At 51.5% G+C, this 13,178-nt stretch overlaps 1 protein-coding gene across 7 annotated transcripts in view; it reads left to right on the forward strand.

Moving 5' to 3' along the window:
* CYTH1 (cytohesin 1) overlaps window positions 1–13,178 on the forward strand; it is a 77,824-nt gene that overhangs the window by 44,685 nt on the left and 19,961 nt on the right. The window contains exon 1 of one of the 7 annotated variants that reach the window (XM_025468186.3): window positions 3,474–3,844. The exons of the other annotated variants lie outside the window; for them this stretch is intronic. The gene's annotated coding sequence lies outside the window, so the exon portion shown is untranslated. Of the gene's footprint in view, window positions 1–3,473; window positions 3,845–13,178 lie in introns of those variants that run through there. 7 annotated transcript variants of the gene reach the window in all.

Consider the following 13,178-nt stretch of genomic DNA (forward strand, 5'->3'; position numbering starts at 1 on the left):
AGTATTTACACATCTAGCTTTTACTAAAGAAAAATTAAGTACTTTTAAGTATCAGGAATGGATTACAGCTATTAAAGCTCCGTGTCTCGGTTGTCGCATGACGCAGAGCAGAGATTGAGTGAGGCTCTCTGCCTGGGTCAGCCGGGGTCTGGCAGGGCCTCACGCTTGGGCCCTTGATGAATGGCAAGATTGGAATTCAGCTCCACCTCCGAGGTTGTGCAGATGCCCCTGCGTGCGTGGTGGAGGGTCTCCGGGGCTGGTTCCATGGGCCGAGGCCTCATGGTGGGAGGCAGGATGTGAGCTGTGGTTGGGCTGGGAGCGCTGGCAGGGGCAGAAGACACTCGTGTCTGCGCCCCGACTTCTGAACCCCAGTTCTGCTGCATTAGACAGGTGCCGAGTGTCCCCGTCACTGTTCCTTGGTGACCCCCGAAAAGCCTCCAGTCCTTGTTCTTTCTCAGGCCCCTCGCAGCCACTCCCCGCTCTTCCTGGGGTGCTCCTGTGCTTCTCCTGCCACTCAACCCCAGCGTAGACTCCAGAGGCTTCGTGTCAGGGGGACCCAGTGTGACCCCAGCTTCCCCCACGTTTCCAGCACGTTCTCCCCTTTCCACCCTAAGACCATCACTCTCCCCAGTCTGGAGGGGCCCCTCCTTCCTGGCTCCGACTTTCAGACTAGACTCCAGCCTCAGGTCCTGCGTGGAGCCTTCTGGCAGCGTGGCCGCCATGGTCACGGTGTCCCACCCCCCAGCATCTGTTGCCACAGTTCCTTTGCACGTACCTGCCTGACTCTCTTCTTTCGAAGGGAATAGTAACGATCTCTGTACCTTCTACACTAGCTAACAGGGTGCCTTATTCATGGGTGGTACGCTTCCTTTCTTTTTTTTCCTTTTCTTTTTTTTTTTAAGATTGTTGAATTAACAGTCTCAAAATCATTTTGAAAAACTTTTATTTTCTCTCTGTGGATTTCCAGAGTTGACTAGCTCACCTGTGAATGGTCTTTATCTTTGATCACTGTGAGTTCATGAACTTGATGATGGGGCTGTTTGTTTTCGCATCCGTCTTCTTTATACATGAGGAGGGACGCTGCAGACTTTCTGTTGATAGTTTTTCCTTGAGCTTCTTGTCTGCTTACATCTTGGGTCGTACTGTCCGTGCTGAGAATTGACTATTGTGGGCTTTGCTCCCAGCTGCCTGTGGCCCAGATTCCAGCTGACCCTTTGCCCAGCGTCACATGCTGCAGGTCGGGCCCAGCTGCAGATCCTCTGGTCACTCCGTTGTAGCAGGTGCGGTATGTGAGCCTGGTGTGTTATGACCTGGGCTGGCACAGGAGGTGAGAGGTCAGCAGTCACCTGCTGGGATTTGTAAATCTCTGCTGTATTTGTGTAAAAACTAGGAATGTGGGCAGCCCCGGTGGCTCAGCGGTTTATTTATTTATTTTTAAAAGATTTTATTTATTTATTTATTCATGAGAGACACAGAGAGAGGCAGAGACACAGGCAGAGGGAGAAGCAGGCTCCATGCAGGAAGCCCAATATGGGACTCTGTCCTGGGAATCCAGGATCAGGACCCGGGCTGAAGGTGGCGCTAAACCGCTGAGCCATCCTGGGCTGCCCTGGCTCAGCGGTTTAGCGCTGCCTCTGGCCCAGGGTGTGATCCTGGAGACCCGGGATCGAGTCCCATGTCGGGCTCCCTGCATGGAGCCTACTTCTCCCTCTGCCTCTGTCTCTCTCTAATAAATTAAAAATCTTAAAAAAACAAAAAACAAAAAACAAACTAGGAATGTTGCCTCAAAAAGGGGCTAAGTGTATAGCCCTGGTTATACACTTAGAGTATGAGATCTTACTGGGCAGATGAAACCCCTGGTAGTAGGACTGCATTGGCAGGCGGTAAACTGCACGATACAGACACAGAGAGAGGTGGCGTGGGGGGAGATGTTAGGTGATGACCAGCAGGTGTAAACTGAGAGGGGAGCCTGGCCACCGTGACCCCAGAGTTTTCCCTGTGAGCAGCAACTCTTGAGGAATGGTGAGGAAGAGCCCCTAAAAACAAGAAGGAGGTGAAGAGATGCTGGGAGTGAGAGCTCTGGTGGAGCCAGGAGGAGGAGGACCTTCCACCGCGGGCAAGAGGTGGGTGCCCTGGCAGATGGCAGGAGTGGGGTGCGGTTCTCAGTCTACACCTTTGTTGAAAGCTGGTTTCCATTTGCAGCCTGAGACAAAGAATTCGTAAATAATTTTAGGGCTTATTTCTCATAGACTTGATAGGATTCTTACAGATGAGAACTGCCATTTTGGTACAAAAATAAAGTTGTTCATATTATGGCTGTTTCTTAAAAAATGTAGGCTGGGCTGCAGAGTTGGGGTATTTGGGTTGGGTCTGGAGACCCTGTCCTGGTGACAAGGAATCCCCAGAACATGGAGCCCACATTAGTATGGCGAGGGGCGCGGAGGGGACAGGCCTGCGGGGGGTGCCTCCTCTCGGCACTTTCCTAAGGACAGCAGACTGGAAGGCAGGGGAGGGCCTGGGATGTTTTGGTTTTATTCTCTCCTTTGTTGTTTATATGGAGCAGTGGTTTCCAGGCTGGGCAGTTTTGCCTTCCAGGGGACATTTGGCAGTGTCTGGAGACGCTGTGGTTGTACATCTGGAGGTGAGGTGGTGGAGGCGCCCTGGCATCAGCAGCTCAACCTCCTGCATTGTCCAGGACACCCCCGTGAGGGAGACTGAGCCACCAGAAGGTCAGCAGCACCGAGGTCACAGAGCCCTGATCTGGTGTCATGGCTTCTCTTTTGCCTCCCTGCTTGTTTGGCATTTGTTTTTAAAACCTTACGTCTCTTCCCTCACTAGTCAAAGGCAGTGTTCCCCCGAGTGGCCTGCAGAGAGCGGCCTCGAGTCATCTTCTGGTCTACCTTCACGTGGGAGCCACATCTTGGGGTCCGAGGCTCCAAGCCTGGGTGTTTGATGATGCCCCCTGAAGTTTCAGAGCCGCTGCTCTCTGGTTGCAGGGATGTTCCTTGTCACCAGCCCACTTAGAGTATTCTCCCCGAGGCCAGCAAGGTCAGCCTTCGAACTCCTCCTAACCAGCGTGCCCTGGAATGGGACGTTGCCACCTCTGGTGACCGAGTGGAAGGCAAGCCCTCTGCTAGAAAGGCCGGAGCACACCTGTGTGGGGCACGGGGGCAGCCTGGCCGGCGTCACTGCCTGCCCCCTGTCCCGCAGGAGCAGGAGGAGGGGCTGCAGGGGCCCTCCGCGGGCCTCCCTGTCGTTTCTGGGCTCGGTAATGAGAGGGCGTCTAAAGGAAGGGTTAACATCCCCCCAGCGAGGCAGCCATCAGCCTTCTGCTTCTCGGGGGTGAAGAAAAGCGAGCGCAGCCTGCCAGGAGCGGTGCAGCCCTCCCCCGGGAGGCCGCGTGCGTGGGGGCAGAGGAGGAGGGGCCGCTGTAATTGCATTCATGGAAATCCGCCTGCCTGCGCGGCGCCCGGCGAGCACAGCAGCGAGCACAGCAGCGAGCACAGCAGCTCGCACGCCAAGTGTCAGCCGGCGGCCGCTCAGCTCCTGCTCCGCCGGCTCTGCCCCGGCAGCCTTCCCCTCCAGGACCGGCGCTCTCTCCACTCTCGGTTTCCACTTGGCCTTTGTTTCCTCGCTGCCTCCTGTACCCTGGCTGTGCCGGCACACATGCCGTGCTTGCTGCGCCCCTCCGTCCCCCTGGGGCAGTGGGAGCACCCAGGAGCCGGGGACGGCGGGGTGGCGGTGGCGGCCCACCATGGCCTCTGAAGCGGAGAGCTGCCAGCTGCCCAGGCTTTGACGGGGGCTGCCGGGACGCTGGGGCTGCAGGAGAGGGGACTCGCCTTGGGTAAGAGGCCGGTGGATGGCGCGCGAGCTGGTCGCGTAGAGTACCACGCAGAGTATGCGGATCCCGCTCTATTATGCTTTGCTGCCAGCCTCTCCCACCCCGCAGCAGAGCCGATGCGTGCGGCAGCGTCTCTCTGCATGACTGCCTTGTGGTTTTGCATTCTGCTCTCTCCTCCTAGGGTTTTTCCACTGGCTCATCGGGGGTAGATGTTCAAATGTTCAGGGGGCTTTCTTCTAGGCCTGAGATTTAGGAACAAGCCGATGGCCAATTTTGGTGGCCCTGCTTCGGTGAGGTGACGAATAGGACAGCGGGAAGCAGGGGGACAGGTTCAGGGTGATTCTCTCTCCTCTGGACCCACCCCATGAGTTTCTGTTGGACTCTTTGACTACTTTGGAACCATTCCTGGGGGAGGGGGTGTTAGCCCTCCTTCCAACAATATGTCCAGAAAAGGAGTTGGAATCGCATGTTTCATTTGATCCTAGGGGTCCATTCCAGCGATTAGGCCGACCGAGAGCGTTTCAGTGTGCCAAAAAATTAAGGGCTTTACGAAGAGCTGGCATAGATTGGTTTCAGGAACAGGTTAAATGAGAACTGACTTGTTAAAGCCCCCACTGAGCCCCAGTTCTGGACTGAAAGGGGTGTGGCGGCACAGCTGTGCAGTGGGAGACGGCAGCTGGCACGGGGCGTTTCTGGAGCCCCTTCCCTCGGGAGAGAGGGGCAAGCACAGATGACTTGGTCTGTCTGCTGGGGTAGGGAATTCCCAGGCTTTCCCCGAGAGCTGAGCACTCTCCTCTGTCTCAAGGAGGCCAGCGCGAGAAAATGGTTCTCCCTGTTGGGCTGGTCCAGCCCTGCTTTCCATTCCTGTGATCCTTTCAAAAACAGCTTTGCAGACACAGATTGGAAGTCTGAACGCCAGAAGGAATCCTGCTGCAAAACTCCAGCTGGATCGGATCTTACCACTGCCAGGCTTTAGAAAAGGTGGAGAGGTTTTAAAATGATTATTTCCTAGTTTTTACCTTTTATTGAAAGCAGATGTTAACTTTGTTTTTCTAAACCAAACTTTTAGGATACAATTTTATGACTTCATCCCTTTTACTACCTTGAAATTTGACCTCATTTCCCTTTGGTTGGCTGGTTAGTGCTGGAGTTCTAGGATTTGTTAGATAAAATGTGTCCGTTCCCTTCTGTGTGTAAGGTAAGAAGATAAAATACCTTGTTTTTTTCTAAGACAGTTTATGGGACTGTTTGGGGGTTTTTTAAATAAAGCTTTTATTTTTAAGTAATCTCTGTACCAAATATGGGGCTTGAACTCACAACCCTGAGATCATGAGTTGCACGCTCCACCGACTGAGCCAGCCAGGCATCTTTGTGGCTGTTTCATACATGTTCTTTCATTTGAGAAGGGCTGTGATGATGACAGACCCATTCCGGTTGGGGCTGGATGAGGCGGTGGTTAGCCCAAGGTCACAGAACTACCTCGGCAGGGAAAGCCCCCAGCAGGTGTCCCCTCCCACCCCAACCCCAGTTAGCCTCTCCTCTGGACTAAGGAGGCTTGAGTCATCCGGGCAGGCGTTAGATGAGCCAGCTGCAAGACAGCGGTGGGGACAGAGTTTGTCTTAGAGATGCAAAAAAAATGGTAATAAAATAGTTAATGTATCTGTCCTTCGTCCTAGGTAGGAGACTGGGTGGCTTTTGTGGGGGAAAGAATTTAAACGGGAAGAGTAAATGTTCGCCTTGGCAGTTTGCTAGAAGGAGCCTCTGGCCTCTGTGTTGAGTATCAGTTATGCTGGCCTCATGCTAATTTAACTCTTTCTGGTCCACGCTGTGTACACAAATTCCTTTAAAATCTAGGCGGGGCTGCCTGGGTGGCTCAGTAGGTTGAGCGTCTGACTCTTGGTTTTGGCTCAGGTCATGACCTCAGTGTCATGAGATTGAGCCTCGCATTGGACTCCGTGCTCAGCACAGAGTGCTTGCAATTCTCACTCCCTCTGCTGCTCCCCTTGCTCCCTCACTCTCTAAACATCAATCAATCAATTAATCTTTAAAAAAAGAACCAAAATCTCCTAGGCCATAAACTGGTGGTGAAACACTTCATAAGTCAGTCATGGAAGAGGAGTACAGTAAGCAGAAATCAGGAAATCAAGATACTGCTGTTGGCTTTTTGTATGTTTGGTTTACTTTTAATTATAGTAAAGTACACACAAAATAAAATTTATCATTTTAAGTGTACGGGTCCAGTAGCGTTATGCATATTCACATTGTTGTACAACCATGCTTCAGAAGTTTCCATCTTGTGAAACAGGAACTCCCTCCCCAGTCAGCACCACCTCCCCATCCCCCAGCCCCAGCCCCAGTGCCTGGCAGCCTCCATCCTACTCTGTCTCTGGGTTTGGCTGCTCCGGGGACCTCACAGAAGTGGAATACTATAGCCTGTGGCTGATTTCACCGAGCACAGTGTCCTCAAGGTTCATCCATGTTGTAGCAGGCATCAGGATTTCCTTCCTTTTTGAGGTAGAATGAATGATACTGGATTGCCATGGTTTGACTTAGTTGGAAGGAAAAGTAATTGGTTTTGTAAAGTTGGCAGACTTTCTGTAAAGGTATGACATGAACATATGCGCTGTTGGCTCATGGATGCCACCAAGTTTCGGGCTTGGGTCATATCCACATGCTCCGACCGTCTACCCTCTCTTGCCCTCTGGTCATGCCAGCTGTCCTGAGGCCTGGCCTGTCTGTAAATTTGAGGCTTTCAATGAAATTCCTGAGTCATTACAGCTGTTTATTTTCCTTCTCTCTGTATTGCCCTTTACCTGAGAGATGCCGTGGATGTTGGTTGCGTCCTTATACCTGTTGTAAAGATCTGACCCCAGATCTTATCAGCTTGGAATTGAGTTTTGTGAACATTTGCTAAATGTTGGTTTCCAACACCTGAGTTCTTTCTGTTCTGAATCTTTCACATTGTAAGTCACTGGGATTTCCTGGGAGACCAGATGACTCACCCCCATAGGGTGGGGCAGCATGAGACATCTAACCGGTAGGATCTGCACAGGTATGAGATTGGTAAATGCAGGCCCTTTGACCTTTTAAGTCCGTGGAAGGGAAGGAAACTGCCTTCACTCCCTTGGACAGTTTCCCAGATTTGCACTCTGGAACCCAAAAGCTGTAAATAGCTGTATTATCTCTCCAGAGCTGGTAGCAGTTTCTAGAGAGGCATGAGAAAGCTTGGTCCTCCACTTTGCCGCTGCTGCTCCTGTTTTAGCTGGGGCTTGCAGTTAGGTTTTGCAGGCTGTGTGTTTTCAGTTTCATAAAACTTACAGGTCTGTAAAGGGTTTGGCCTTGCTTATTATTATTAGCAGGGGTACTTCTGGCACCAGTGCTCTGCAGGCCCAAGAGCACATCCGGACACTCGGATGCAATGCCCTGGCCTGGGTGGGAACGTGGCCCAGGATGTTCTCTCCTGTCTGTTTACCTTCTGCACATGTGGGGAAAAGGAAGGGCCTTTCTAGATTCTTGGCCTCACTTCTTAAGAACATTTCCCTGCTGTGCTGGTTTAAATTCAGTGGGCTCTTACCCACTGAAAGGCAGAGGCTATATATAAGAAGGGCGATGGTTGATGATTATGGTTGGAAAAACAAGGCAAGGGGTGTGTTTTAAAGCGAGGCAGCAGGACCTGGTATAGGGGGGTGACCCCGGAGAGCGACGTCTTGGTCCTAAAGCACATCTTTAACGCTCCCGGGGATGTAGGACAGAGTGTGCGTTGTGGCAGGCGGCTGCCTGTGCTCCCGCTGAGCACAAACTGCTCTCAGAACTGCTTTTTCGATTGAACTTCATGGCGGATCGCTGGGCACCTGCTCCGGGCTGCAGGGGAGCGGCGGAGCGGCCTTGCCGCCATGTGCTTGTTTATGGGAGCTGCCCCTTTAAGACAGTCCTCCTTTGTATGTGCTGGATGGAGCACATTTCAGCTCTGGGGCTCTGCACTGGTAAAATCTGCAGAGCAACATTTAAATAAAGAAATAAATGGAAGCTTCCCTTGTGTGGCTTTTCTATTCACAGCTGAACACAATGGTCCCTTGTTGTTGCACGCACTTTAATCCCCTTCGCTGAATTGGAACCCCGCGAGGGAGTGGGGGGGCCCATCCTGGACTGGCCGCCTCGCTGGAAGGGGGACACCTTGTAAATTAACCTTTGCAGGAGTGAATTCCCGAGGCCTCTAGGCCTCCGGCGCTCTGCTCCCCATCCTTTGTGCTCGGGCTGCTGCCGCCCCGGTTGCCATTCTTTTCAGGAGAAGGGGGCTTAGCCGCCCTCCTGGCACAGACGTGGGGCTGCAGCACGTGGCAGTCGGGGGAGGGAGGAGTTGTTTGTTTCTCTGCCATCTGGCCCGTCAGCCGATCTCTTGCAGTTTAACCCTCATGGCTTCGAGGAGAGGAGGGAAAGCCACGGTCCCAGGGCGGGCCCTTCCTGGGGGCCCTGCTGTTTATCCAGCCACGCGGGGTGCCGGGTGCGGAGTGTGTACGATTGTGTCTTCCTTTCCTGCCCCGGCTGCGGCCCGCCCCATCCTGGGGGTCGCTCACCCCGCTCCCTCTCCAGCCACGGTTTTGATTTCTCTTTGCCCTTAAGTGAAATGAAGCATTTTCTCCACGGCATTTATTTTCCTGCTGGGCAGTGTGCGAGCGAGGGCTTGAAGTGGGGAGGTGACCTTACCTTGATGCGTCTAAGTGCAAGAGGTACGTGTGTTAGGGTGCTAGATCTTTCCTGGACTCAGGGAAGAATCCCACTAGACAGATGAGATGTAAACCTGCCCTTCTTTAAAAGGAGAAGTTCTCAGATGATTTGCTGAACCATAAGTCAAACAGCGCTGTGATTTAAGGTGGAACACAGAGAGGGTTTAGAGATCCTGTGGGTGATGTCAGGAGGCAGCATCAAAGCACATGTGAATAAATGTCTTGTTTATTCCTGCTGCAAGTTACCCAGACGTCGCTTCCTTCTGACCACCAGGGTGTAGAAGGCCCGTCTTTTCTAGGATTAACGTTTTTATTTTTCATTTTTTAAAAGATTTTATTTATTTGTTTGACAGAGAGAGAATGTGCACACAAGCAGGGGGAACAGCAGAGAGAGGGAGAAGCAGGCTCCCCGCTGAGCAGGGAACCTGACATGGGGTCTCGATCCCAGGACCCTGGGATCATGACTCAAGCTGAAGGCAGATGCTCAACCAACTGAGTCACCCAGGCGCCCCTTTATTTTTCATTTTAAAAGTGCAGTAGTGGGACACCTGGGTGGTTTAGTGGTTGTGAACGTCTGCCTTCGGCTCGGGGCGGGATCCCGGGGTCCTGGGATCAAGTCCCCGCAAGGAGCCTGCTTCTCCCTCTGCTTGTGTCTCTGCCTCTCTCTGTGTCTCTCATGAATAAATAAAATCTTAAGAAAAGTGCAGTAGTATGGGGGCATCTGGGTGGCTCAGGTCATGATCCTGGGTTCCCTGCCTAGTGGGAAGTCTGCTTTTCCTTCTGCCCCCTGCTCCCCGCCATTCATGCTCTCATGTGCCTCCACTGTCTTTCAAATAAATAAAATCTTTAAAAAGAATGCAATAGTACCTTCATGTATTTTTTTTAAAGCAAGTATTCAGGAGTTCATAGGCCCCATCTCTCTGTTCCCGACCCACTCCCCAGAAGCAGCCGCTAATAATTAACTTTTTCTGGCTTTTATCTTCTGGTAGGTGCTGCCAAGTGCATATTAATGTTCTCATCCCACTGATGATTTTATCAAAGAGATGGTCTCTTGACCACTTCCACTTCACATTTTCCTCCTTTTCACTCTCTCCCTGTCCATTTTTGATGGCTTACCAGTTTTTGCTTCGTTTTCACTTTAGGAACTTCCATACACATATTTACAACATCATTTTCGTGTTCATTGATCTGTTATCTCTGTCCCTGCTTTTTTGTAAGCGGGTGCTGTAGGGTCCCCCATGTCCTGTCTGTTTGCTCCCTCCCTCTGGCCTTCGCCATCGATGACGCATGATTTAAAGTAGCCTTCATGCTTTGTTCACAGATTGACTGGAAAAGTTGACCACTACACAGCACCATTACAAGGATGTGCTTGCTGCTCAGCTGGGAGCCTCTCTCGGGAGCTGCTCCCAGCACTAAGGTCCAGGGGACTCTGCTTTCTTGCCTTCCGCTGAGGCTGCCCGCCCGGCTGGCTCCTGATTCCTTTTAGTGTTTGTTTCTCTATCTCCAGTGATGCTTTCTGTTCTGTTGAGAGGAGGCCCTGTGGTGCCTTCACACACTGGAAATACTTCTCAGCTGCCTTGCCAGTCCTCCTCTGGGATGAACTGTTTGCAGCCTGTCGGTGGGCTTCCTGCTCTGATCTGGGCTTTCTGTCCACGCACGAGAGCAGAGCGCGTGTCCTCCGTGGGCTCCCGGGGCTGCACCACCCTCGCCCCCGTGTGCACGGCTTCCTCCTCCTGAAGGAGCACGGGAGATAAACTGAGTCCTGTGGCTGAAATGATTCTGTCTTGTCCTCCACGTTGACTGAGAATGAATTCTAGGGTCAAAATCATGTTTATTTAGACCTCGAAAGCCCCTCCCCCGTCTCACAGTGTCTGCTGTTACACCGGCCACCTCCTTTCTCTTCCTGCTCTCATGGAGGTTGTAGGATCACCTGGCATCCTCCAACTTCTGAATTTTTACAGTGAATGTGCCTCTGAGTGAGTCCACTTCTGCTTCTATCTTAAGTCTTGTTGCTCTTTATTCCGCAGGAGTGCCTCACCTTTATCTTTTCATCTGTTTTTGACTTGGCGGGGGCAGGGGGCAGGGAGGCTGGAGGACAAAAATATGTTTAATTTCCAGGAGTGTATTGTTTAATTGTCCCTTTTTCAGAGTTTTCTGTTATTTTGAAGTTTTCTTTTGTTCTGCTCCACGGGTTTTCTTTCCCTGCCTTGCTGCTTCTCATTTGGTCTTTAGGCTTGGCCATCTCTGTGGGTGTAAGAAAGGCGTGGTGGACAGGTTAAATGGGAGCTCCGTGGGGTGGGGTGGGGGCATGTGTGCAGCGAGGCTGTGCTTTAGTCTGGCTGGACTGAACCTGCTTCGCTGTAGGGCAATCCCAGGTCTCCCAGCCTAGCTGCTCTGCTCAGTTCTTTTGTTTGGCCTCAGGTAAATACACATTGAGAGCCTTTGGTGTGTCAGGCACTGTGCTGGGCACTGCAGACGTGGCAGTGATAGGTGCACGAGGCCCCCACTGCCGTGGAGTTTGCCTTCCAGGAGGAGGAGTTGGCACTCTGCTTCTCTGTCCCAGAAGTTTGTTGAAATCATGTTTGCCAGTGGCCCCGCTTCCTGTACTTGACATAGTAGGTTGATAGCTTTTTAAAAACTCCTCTACTGTTTCTACAATAGTATCTTGGAAGGTAGAGGATCGGCAGCACATTCTGAGTTTATAACACAGAAACCATAGATTGTGACCCTCTAGACAAATGGCCGTGTGTGATTGTGATCCCAGACTGGTTGGGTGCTGAGGTTCTCACAAGAAAGCAACCACAGAGATTTTCCAATCTGGAATGAGAAACATTGGCTTCCCGGGGCACACAACAATCTAGAGATGTAAATTTTCTACATGCTGGGTCTGTTTTTCATCAGCCTCATTCTGAGGGCCTTAATCTTACCTCTGCTCAGTTAGGGACCCATTGATCTGATTAAGCCGACTCTGTGGCTTCAAAACCAAAGCCTGATTATTCTCCCCTATGGAACAGCTATTAAAAATGAACTGTTGCCTCAATTTTCAACACCGTGTTATATTAGAATGAACATTTGTCTTCTAGAACCTCAGGAAATTATTTCTTAAAGAGATCTTCTAGTCTTCATGGACTAGAAATTCTTCTCTGTGAAATCCAGAAAAACCAGAATTAATTCCTTCAGGTGTGCTTTTCTTGAGACTGGAGTCTGCATTGGAAGAGTCTGTGTTGTTTCTCAGGGTGGTGTTCACTCTAACTGAGCTGATTTGTCCCCAGTCCAGCACTGGTGACTGTTCCCTCGGAGTTCCCCGGGATGCGGTGAGGTCACTCCTGGAAGGTGACCTGGACTGGAATCCCCCAGCCTCTGACATGGGTGCTTCCTTACTGTAGGACTCAGTGAATTAGTTAGGCTGTGACATCACAGCCATTGTGAAGAACATGAAGGGTAGGATGATTGAAAATGTCAGTGGATGTCACACAAAGAAGGTACGTTTCTGGTACTGTTGTGTATGGAGAAGATCGGGTCGAGGTAGCAAATGCGTTCTGTAGTGCGTCTTGGAGAAGTTTAAAAGACACTTTTCGAGAGAAGATTGGCGGGGAACATTGGGGCACTTGGGTGGCTCATTCGGTTGAGTGTCCAACTCTTGGTCTCAGCTCAGATCTTGATCTCAGGGTTGTGGGTTCAAGCCCCACGTCCGGCTCCATGCTGGGTGTGCAGCCTACTTAAAAAAAAAAAAAAAAGCCAGCTCACCTAAGGGAGGTAATTCACCTGTGCTGTAGACATCACTGTTGTCAGTTGTTTCTACCCTCTTTTATTGTCTTCCATGATTTTTATGAAATACTTGGGGAAAGTCTCCAAGTGCAATAAAGTCTCAGTGTCCCAGAAAGGGAGTCATGGGTCCAAGCTTGTAGGCAGAGCTGTTGTTGTTCCAGCTCCGTGCTGTCCAGTAGAAATATAGTAAGAGGGGCCCCTGGGTGGCTCAGCGGTTGAGCCTCTGCCTTCTGCCCAGGGTGTGATCCCGGGGTCCTGGCATCGAGTCCTGCCCTCTGCCTGTGTCTCTGCCTCTCTCTGTGTCTCTCATGAATAAATATATATATTTTTTTAAAAGAAAGAAATATAGTAAGAGTCACAAAATGCGTTACTTCCCATGGCCCAAGTGACATCAGTTGAGATAGTATATTTTATTTATCAAGTAATGAGTTTAATGTGTGATCAGTATAAAATATTCAGGAGCTATTTTACCTTTTCATGTAGAGTCTGGCGGGTATTTTACACACATAGTCCATCTCAAACTGGTCTAGTCACATCTCAGGTGCTTAGTAGCCACGTGTGGCCTGTGCCGCGAGGTGCGGTTCTAACTTGTTCAGGCACCACCCGGGTGGAGAAGCATCCCTGTGTTGCCCCCTCCATCAGGCCATGTGGGTGCCTTTTGCTCTTGCCCCGAAGGAAACAGGAGCCAAGGCTCTGCGGCTCCCGCGTTCCCTGCTGGACTCTGTCCTTACGGCGGCCTGCTGAGCGCGTGGAGCCTTGGGCCGAGGGGCTGCCTGGGGCAGGGCGCCCCTGCTTGCTCCTGGGGGGTTGGAGCCAGGATTCGAACCCCGGTTTTCCCGACCGCC

The sequence above is a fragment of the Canis lupus genome, chromosome 9, assembly GCF_003254725.2.
Source record: "Canis lupus dingo isolate Sandy chromosome 9, ASM325472v2, whole genome shotgun sequence".
Taxonomy (NCBI): Eukaryota; Metazoa; Chordata; class Mammalia; order Carnivora; family Canidae; genus Canis; species Canis lupus.